The following is a 10,107-nucleotide window of genomic DNA, read 5'->3' as shown; positions in this document are numbered from 1 at the left end:
ATCTTTTATTTTAGCACCTCAAGTAGAAAAAGTTCATTTTAAACACCTAAAATAGGCAACAAATGTGTCAGTTTGTCACTTTTTGCCCTGTTGGCAGCTCACATGTAATTCACGCAGCCAAGGCTCGTTGAACTTCTTTTTTACTGACTTAGCGTCTGATTTGACCTCCAACGGTCATTTTCCCCCCATTGTCTTATATATTCATCTTCTTCCTAAAATTAACCCTAAACTCCCAAATCTTCTTTGTCATCATCTTTTTTTATCTATTCAAATTCTTTAAATTATTTGCATTTGATCTTTTTTATCTTTTTTTTTCAACTGAGCTTGACAATGTCAAGCCCATCTTCCACTATTTTTTGTGATAAAGTTTTAGATATTGTAAGTGTGGTCATTAAGCTCTATTGAAGACTTCTTGGACTCAACAAAATCCAAGTCGTAGGTTTTTTACTTGTAAGATTTCAAAAGTAATATTTTTTTATTTAATTAGTTGATTAATTATTGACTTGTAATTATTTTATAATTGTGTTTTTGTTTTTATAGAAATTGAGTGGATGCGATTACTTTGATTGGTATGAAGAACAACACCCTTCACAAGCAAATCGTGTAATCTGGGGTTTGTTGAAGAAAGTCAAGGCTTGTGAAGAGAAACAAATCGAGCAAGAAGATACTACATTATTGTCGATATTGCTATTGGTTTGGTATTGTTGGGCATATGGATATTCAAGTCTAATTGCTGAAATTTTCATAACGGTGTATTTGCTGCTAGTTTAGTGTTGTCGAGCACATGGATATTCAAGCGTAATTGTAGAAAAATATCAAACAAATTTAGGCATATATTGCAAAATTTAGGTCATCTATTGGAAATTATCAAACAGGTCTTCTCACTATTACAACAGATTAGACTTAGATTAGATAAAAATAACATCGACATAATGCAACAGATGACCAACCTATTGCAATAGATAAACTATCTGCCAGAACAGATAAAATATATTTTACAACAGATTGACAATCTATTGCATTATAAAAAATTCATAATTCATTAGAAAAAAATATTGCCACTACATGTACATGTAATGTAAAGTGAAGTGTGACTTGAAATAAAAAAATATTACTTCACAGGCTCTTCTTTATACACAGGCTTCAAGCGTCCAATTAGTACCCTATAAGCCCAGACCTCTTGCAGGTTTGCCACAATGTTATAGCATAAAAAAGTCATTGGCTCGGCCATTTCTGTGTCGGTCAATAAACATTCGATGTGTGCAAACGCGTGTGAGCCACACGCAAAATCGGTATAATTTTTTGGAAGGTTCATGCCCTTGTTTTGACATTCAAAATCCCATAATTTCTTCATCAACACTTCCTCTGACAAATGATATATCAGTTTACTCTGCCTCAATATGATGGGGAACAGGTCCATCAGTGGCTGCATGTGGATAAAAAAAATGACCTCATCGATGGAGGTTCGTTACAGCCATAAGCCTTGTTCTTTCCCTCCTTGAGTAGTATCTCAACTGCCTGATAATGTATGTCATCCACGTTCATGTCTACAAGAATTCTCTTTGCCACGGTCCAGCTCTTGCCGAATGGATTTGGCCTCGTACCTCTTAACATATTTTATTATTTCTTCATCCCAGTCGAAAATAGGAACTAATGAATCAAGTCCCACACTATAGGTTGACACTAGATTAGTGAGTTGATCATGCTTATCCTTGAGCTTCCTGCAGAAGTGGAGGTCCACTATCCTATTGGCATCGTCATAAGCTTCTGGGTACGCTAATTGTCTTTTCCTTATGAGGCAGAGAATTTCGTCAACATAATGTGATACACGAAGTCAATTTTTAAATAGATTAGTAATTGTAAAGATGCAACGGATGATCCATCTATTGTATAGGGTTCTCTGAATCTATTCATAGATTACCTAATCCAACGCAACTTATGAAACCGATGGATAATAAGTTACAACAGAACCACTATCAGTTACACCAGAATACCCAGCTGTTGCAACTGATTTCACATCTGTTGCGTAGATTTTTCTTTATAGAGTAGATCAGAAGGATAGGTAAGGAAAAGTAAACTTACCTTGTCCTCGTATTGCATACGCATATCTATCATAATATTGAAGTCTTGGAGGAAAAGAGAGTCCTGGGGTAATCTGGTGTGCCTCGCTTGGCATTCTTGGCTCATCGCAGATCCCTCTTTTTTTGGTGCCAAGTTTCACGTATAAATCGACCTTCTTCAATGGCACCTGAACTTTAATATTTTTTTATTTTCGACTGTAGAGTACGTCGCTAATTGCTCTTTTCTTCCTTTTAACCACCATTGTAGGAGTGTATGGCTCCCTCACCTTCTTGGATGGTATAAAACCCCTCTTGGATTTGAATTCCTCGATAGGTTTAGCGATATTCTCTACCTTTTCAAAGAGTTTATCCTGATTGTCCTTGCACTTTTTGCATTTGCAATGAGAACATGAGGGTGAAGAGAGGTGAGAAGGACCGGTGTAAAGGTAATAGAGACCTGTGCAAGGGTGAGAGGGACCTGTGAAAGAGGTGTTTTCAAATATATTTATTTTTTCTTGAGAATCAACATGCTCATCATCATGAGGGGTAGCAGCATCAGCATGCCTGCAACCACCAATAACAATTCCACCAAAAAAAACACCTGAATCTGCTGCAGTAGGTTGGTCATGAAGAGCCTCAACATTAGGCAGACCTTGCCTAACTGCTCTTCTTATGGCTGTTACTTCAGCCAATTCCTTCTTTATTAACTCCACCATTGGGTCTACTTTAGTATCAACATGACCTAGGGTAATAAAAGAAGTCATCTCCAACTCTTGCTTAGTAGGCACGATCCATGGATGCACAACCTATAAAAAAGATAGATACATTTAAATCAGATAATATAATAATTTTCACAGTTGGGTTACATGTTAACACAAACAACTTATGTAATAAATGATCCTTATGTCGTAGTAGATTAACAAAATGTTGCATCAGATTACCCATTTGTTGCATAATTTGCAGTAGATGGTTAATCTGTTTGAGTCGGATTTAGAAAACCAAAGCAACAGATGGGTAATTTGATGCAAAATATCTATTATCTGTCGTAACAGATTACCAATCTGTTGCACTAGTTGGTACAAGATGGGTAATCTGTTGGGTTACATGTTATGCAATAGATGATCTGTATGTCGCAATAGATTAACAATATATTACATCAAATTACCCATCTGCTTCATAATTTGCAATAGATGGTTAATCTATTAGAGTTAGGTTCAGAGAACCAAAGCAACAGATGGGTAATTTGATGCACAATATCAATCATCTGTCACAAAAAATTACCCATCTATTGCACCAGTTGGCACAGGATGGGTAATCTCTTGCAACAGATGTCCCATATGGTGCATCAGATATAACATTTGTTGCACCAGATATGACATCTATTCAATATGTTTCATTGAGTCAAATTATTTTACTTGAAAGAAGACGTACTGCATCATTCGGAGGGTTAAAGATATTAGCCTCCTTAATTCATGTATTGTTCTTTGCAGCCAACCACCTAAACATTCTTGGATGGAAAACCTCATCTAGGTAATCCATTACCTACTTTCGAAGAGGAGGAATGACTTCAAATGCCCAAGTCTAAAAAATGCAAATAGTAAGCTAGCAAAAAAAGTCATAATAACTATATTCAATATTAATTGATGGATGAGTAAAAATAATGATTAATTTTACCATGAAAGCCCAAGGAAAAACGTATGATATGATCGTCCCCGGGGATAGCTTTGTCAGTGAATATTTGACAGTCAAGTAGAAGTTGTCATATCCCCGGAGATAATTATTGAATTTTTCAAAATCCTCAGCACGCGCCAATAAATCATCTTCTGTGACCTTGTTGACGCCTCTTGCCAATATAACGAAATGGGCAAACAAAACTAAGTACAATTGCTCCCTGTACTGCTTTGGTGTGGTTTTATCCTTGAGATTTGTCATCAAATCCGATGCTTTGTAGCCACGTCCAGTAATGTCCAATAACCCATCTATTTTTCCTTGCGTTTGTTAGTTTTACTGGGGGGTTGCTGGGACAATGCCTTCCCTCTATTTGATTGTGGTGGTTTGGCTGTCCTGCTTGCCTTAGACCTTTTACGGGGTATTCCCTTGGCGATAGGTTCTTCTGGATGATCAAATTTCAAGCCCGTCACTATGACAAACTCTTGCAAGCCAAAACAAACCGGCATGTCACAGTAGTTGATCTAGATTTCATCCATTTTTTCCCCCCTCCTCCGAATCTTTATCATTCCCCATGTACTTGATTTTGTGCTTGAGAAGACCATATACCATCCTTATTTAGAAATGGGTTGTGTGGTCCTCAGGCAACTCAAGAAAGCGTCCAAAGCAGCCCCTCTTAAAAAATCCATCTATGTTTTCATTCTTCATAATATTCCTAAATTCATTAAAATATTTTCCCAGCTGACATTTAAGTACAAGTTCACCAGTTAGTTCTGCAGGGTTATCTATCGGCATCGCAACTTACAACCTGTCAATACTAATAGTTTTGACTAGATCATGCTGGGATATCGATATTAATTCATGCCCCATTGGTGATTCATTATCATCATGTTGATAATCATTCTCTTTCTTACTCTATACTTCCTCCTGTTTTTTACTTTTATTTTTTTCATCACCATCTACAGACCCTTATCCATCTCCCTCAATGTTGTTTTCATATCTCTCCCCAGCTTTACTTTTCCCTGACTGAGATTGTTCAGAAAGCTCCTCTGAATCCCTCTGTACTGTAGCCTTTTTTGTTAGTTTGTTAGAAGTTTATCCACTTTCACTTTCTTTTCTTTTGGAAAACATGTTTTACTTACAAACAACAGAAAAACAAAAATTACATTACAATTGATATATGCATAAATTTTAAAAAATACATTACAAACACCACTAATACCAATACACCAACAGCCACCACAAACACCACCAACCAATGCCACAAACACCATGAATACCGATACCGTCAACAGCTACCACAAACACCACTAACCACCAACACCACGAATATCGACACCACCAACAGCCACCACAAATACCCCCAATATTGACACCACCAACAACCACCACAAACACCATCAACTAATGCCACCAACACCACAAACAACCACCAACACCACCAATGCCACCACCAATGCCAACAACACCACCACCAAACCACCAACACCAACACTACCACCAACAGCCACCACCACCACCATAAATACATCCAATAATACCACCACAGTCAATGGAAAACTGCAATAAAAACTAGGGTTTTATCGGGTTCTTTCTATGATTTTACCATCAAGACTCAAAATTATTTGAAGATAATACAACTAAAAGTCTTCTTTTTCATCATTAACTAAAAACCCTAATTTAAAAAAAACAAATATAAAACTCTTCTCAAACTCTATTACCTATGAATACAGAGAAAAATGATGGATACAAGCACGAATAAAGTAAAAAATAACACCTATATGGTCGGGAATAGGGAAAAAATTAATCTGTTTTGAAGGGTTGAGCAATATGTGGAGTAGTTATTGTTTGTATTGTTGAGAGAGAAAGAAAAGAGCAAGAACTAGAGATTTGAAATGAGAAACTTTTTCTCGCAAATAGATGATTTGTATGGGTTGATTTGTATTTTGGAAAAGAATGACAAGTTTTGAAAATGTTAATTTGGTCCAAATTGATCTTCCCTCGATCTAGCTAAATCAATTTAGGTATTAGCTTATAATAATAAGTTAATGAGAATCATTTCATCTTAGAGTGATCGATCGATGACTCGGGTCGGGAGGAATGCAACACCAACACCAACACCATGCAATTGCAAAAGATCCAATTGAAGTTGTAGTTGACCCTATGTACTCGTCCGTCGATCTATATAAATTAATTTAGGTATTAACTTAAAATAATAAGTTAATAAGAATCATTTCATCTCAGAGTGATCGATCGACGACTCAAATCGGGAGAAACACAACACCAACACCAATACCATGTAATTACAAAAGACTCAATTAAAGTTATAGTTGACCCTGTGTACTCGTACCTATATCTAGCTAAATCAGTTTAGGTACTAGCTTATAATAATAAGTTAATGAGAATTATTTTATCTCAGAGTGATCGATCGAGGACTTGGGTCGGGAGGAACACAACACCAACTCCATGCAATTGCAAAAGATTCAATTGAAGTTGTAGTTGAACCTATGTACTCGTCCTTAGATCTAGCATACCCTAGTTTATACCAAACACTAGTTTATACCATGCAATTATATAAAATAAATGTTCAACCTATCGCAACAGGTGGGGAGTCTGTTGGAATTTAACGAATAGATTATTGAATATGTTGCAACAAGTAGGTAATCTGTTGGAATTTATCAAACAGATTATTGAATATGTTACAACAGATGACTGAGCCGTTGAAAATTTTCAAACAGAAATTGTCATCTGTTGCAACAGATGACTTATATGTTTTAAGATATTTTTTTATTTGAAAGCAATTTCCCATCCAAGATAAAAAAGATAAAATACTAAGGCGGTAAAAAATATTACTTGGATAACTCAAAAATTTCCTTCTTGATTAGTCTTATCTTATTTTTTCAATGTCACTGTCTCCTCGTGCCCCACAAAGATATTAATAAATATTTAAAACTCATCTCTATAATTCTCTCTCCTTCAGCAATAAATTAACTTAGCTCATCTCTCTCTTTTAGAATTCTCTTTCTCTCCTCTTTAGGGTAATCACAATCGTCTCCTTTTTTTCTCTCTTTTTTCTCCTGTTTCTCATGAAGATCCTTTCGGATCTCAACCGATTAACATCTTTCTTGACTGAAATAGGTATTCTAATCCAGTTGTATTTTTTACATCGAAGGTATGGTTCAATATTGCTCTTTCCTTCTTGTCTTCTTCTTTATATGTTATTTAAATTAGATATTTGCATATGTTGTTTGTTACTTTGTTAGTGATGTTGTTGTTGGAGGTGTTGGTGTTGTTGGAATATGTGGTGTTAATATTGTTGGTGGTGTTGGAACATATGGTGTTGTTTCTTTGTTATCGATGTTGTTGTTAATATTGTTGGTGGTGTTGCAACAATTTTCTCAATTATTGTAACTGATAAATCAGTTGTTGGAATAGACAGAGCAACTGATGAAAGAAATCAAACTAGTAGAAAGGTTGGTTTGATTTATTCCAACAGATGACCCATCTATTGAAATATGTCATTCATTGGTGGCAAACAGATGTGTCTCCTATTGTAATAGATAACTCATCTATTGAGTAGAAGAGGAATTTGTTTCATCAAATTGCTCATCTATTACATTAGATTGGTTATCTATCGCAAAAGATTTGTCATTTGTTACAACAGGCGATGCATCTGTGGCAACCGATTGATGATATGTTGCATCAGAATAATCATCTGTTATATCAGATTGATCATCTATTGTATCATATTGATCATCTGATACATCAGATTGGTCATCTATTTTATCAGATTATTATAATATGTTGTATTTATTAAATTTTGTGTTACTCTTTTGTAATATTTTTTTTGTTCTTCTCTTGGTTGACATCAAATGTTTTTCTCTAGTTTGAAGATAAAAGGAACTGAAACTTGATCAACTTTTGTCCAACTAACATTAAAGGCTAGGGTAAATATGGGTTCGGGGGAATAAGCTACTTGCGGATGAAACCACTTCATATGTGGGAGGTATGTATTACTGATCAACCTATCGTGAAAACACATATCCAGTACACTAATTTTGTGAATGTTGGTTCGTTACCTATTAGACATTAATCCTTCATACGAGATCCTACATTTTACAGTTAAGTTTGTAAGGTTCAAATTGGTAAGGCTGGGGGACCAAGTAGGTGGTGTCGATACCCTGTTATGGTTTAATGAAGATTTTGCTAATGTTTATGTGTCAAGTTTGGGGAAGATTTCAAGTTATTGACGACAGTGTAAATATACAATAGTGTTGAACTAATTTTAAGGGTTCAATGGACTTCTAAAAGGCCCCCAAAGCCTCGCACTGCTGCAAACAAGAATAAAAAATCAATAGAAATTCTCCTGGTCCAAATTTATATAGATGGGTTGCACGAGGAGACTATTATAAAGCAGGAGGTGATTGGAAAAATACCTGAGCTGGAAGGGGGGTGGAGAAGACCGTATATCAACTCAGACTTTATTAAAGAAAAACACAGGATAGGAAGAAAAGTGTAGCAAAATTGGCTGATGAAATTAACATGAAAAATGGAAAATTGAATGAGCTGCAAGTGTGAAAGTGTATCCAAAAATGAAAATTCATCAATCGTTCTTGAAAAAAATGGTAAAGTGGATTGGAGTTGTGCACTTTGTTAGGGGACCGCAACTAGCTAGCGTGGCCTGAACGAAGACCTATAAAATACAGGATCAGAACTCTAAGGTTTCATCTTTGCAAGCACCGATGGTGGTAAGATTTTCGATCAAGAACGAAACCTGAACCAATAACTCCTGAAGTAAAAATAAGAGATTAAGCCAAGGTGGCAATTTCTTGAGTTAAACTTGCATCCCATGCTTCTTGTTTATGGCTCTAGTGTGGTCAAAGGCAGTGGAAACAAAAAGGCATGGAATTTCTGCCCAACTTCAGACCTTTTGGTTTCTACTACCATTTACCTGATCAGAACCACAAACAGAAGGCATGGGATGCAAGTTAGACTTCAGAAATTGATGCCTTGGCTTCCTCCCTTATTTTTACTTCAGGAGTTGTTAGTTTAGGTTTCGAGCCTGACCGATAATCTTACCACCATCGGTGCTCGCCAAGATGGTTCCTTGGAGTTCTCCTCCTGCATCTTTGTGGGTCTTCATTCAGGCCACACTCGCTAGTTACAGTCTCTAGCAAAGTGTCCATCTCTAGTCCTCTTTACCATTTTTCTTTTTCAAGAACTACTGATGGATTTTCATATTCGGATGAACTTCCACATTTGAAACTCATTCAATTTTTTCATCTTTCAAGTCAATTTCAACGGCCAGATTGGTTAAAAGTTCCTTGCTTGCTTCTCTGTATTTTCTCTTAAACAAGTTCTGAGATGGTATATGGTCTTCTTCACCCCTTCCCCGCACAGGTATTCTCCCAAGAACCTTCTTCTATATAATAGTCTCTTTGAGCAACCAATCTATATAAATTTGTACTAGGGAAATTTCTATTGGTTTTCCATTCTTATTTGCTGAAGTGCGAGGCTTTGGAGGCCTTTTAAAAGACCATTGGCCCTTTAAATTGGTTCAATCACTATTCGATATTTACACTTCCGCCAAAAACTTGAACCCTTCCCCAAACTTGACATATAAACATGAGCAAAACCGTCATTAAATTGTAACAGGGTATCGACCCCACCTTCTTGGAACCCTTCGGCCTTATCAGTTCGCACCTATCAAACTAAATTGTAAAATGTAGGATCTCGTTTGAAAGATTAATGTCTAATGGATAAAATACTACATTCACAAAATCATTATACTTTATGTGTGTTTGTCACGATTGCCTGATCAGTAATACATAACTCCCACACATGAAAATGGATCCATTTATCTATACACACCTTATTCTTTCTACCCCATCAATGTCGGATAATGTTTATTCTTCACTTCCTATTGTTAAGTAATGAACAAGACTATGGAGGCTCAAAGGGTAATCATCTTCAATGTCAGAGGAATACATGCCTGTAAAGAAAAAACAAGTGCTACAAGTCGTGTCTTTTCACCCTTTTTGTTTTTAAACCTATTTATATAATAAAACAGTCACTAATTTTGATTAATTCCCCATCTGTTGCAACTGACAGCTGTTAGAAGAAATCTAAATATCTCCTCTAACAGATGGTCCATCTGTCGCAATAGATAATTCATATATTGTAATAGATGTATCATCTATTGCACATACAGATCATCTATTATAACTGATGGTAAATCTGTTATGACAGTGGGTTATCTGTTGGGACAGATGGACGATCTGTTGCAACAGCTCAATAATAACGACTGTCATTAAGTCTTAAGTCTCAAAGCATTTTGAAAAGTTGAAAAGTTTGAATGTAAAAGAAAAATTAGCGTTTT

Source organism: Capsicum annuum, chromosome 2 (genome assembly GCF_002878395.1).
Source record: "Capsicum annuum cultivar UCD-10X-F1 chromosome 2, UCD10Xv1.1, whole genome shotgun sequence".
NCBI classification, from domain to species: Eukaryota; Viridiplantae; Streptophyta; class Magnoliopsida; order Solanales; family Solanaceae; genus Capsicum; species Capsicum annuum.
The sequence above is the reverse complement of the archived record's forward strand: the minus strand, read 5'-3'. Positions refer to the sequence as shown.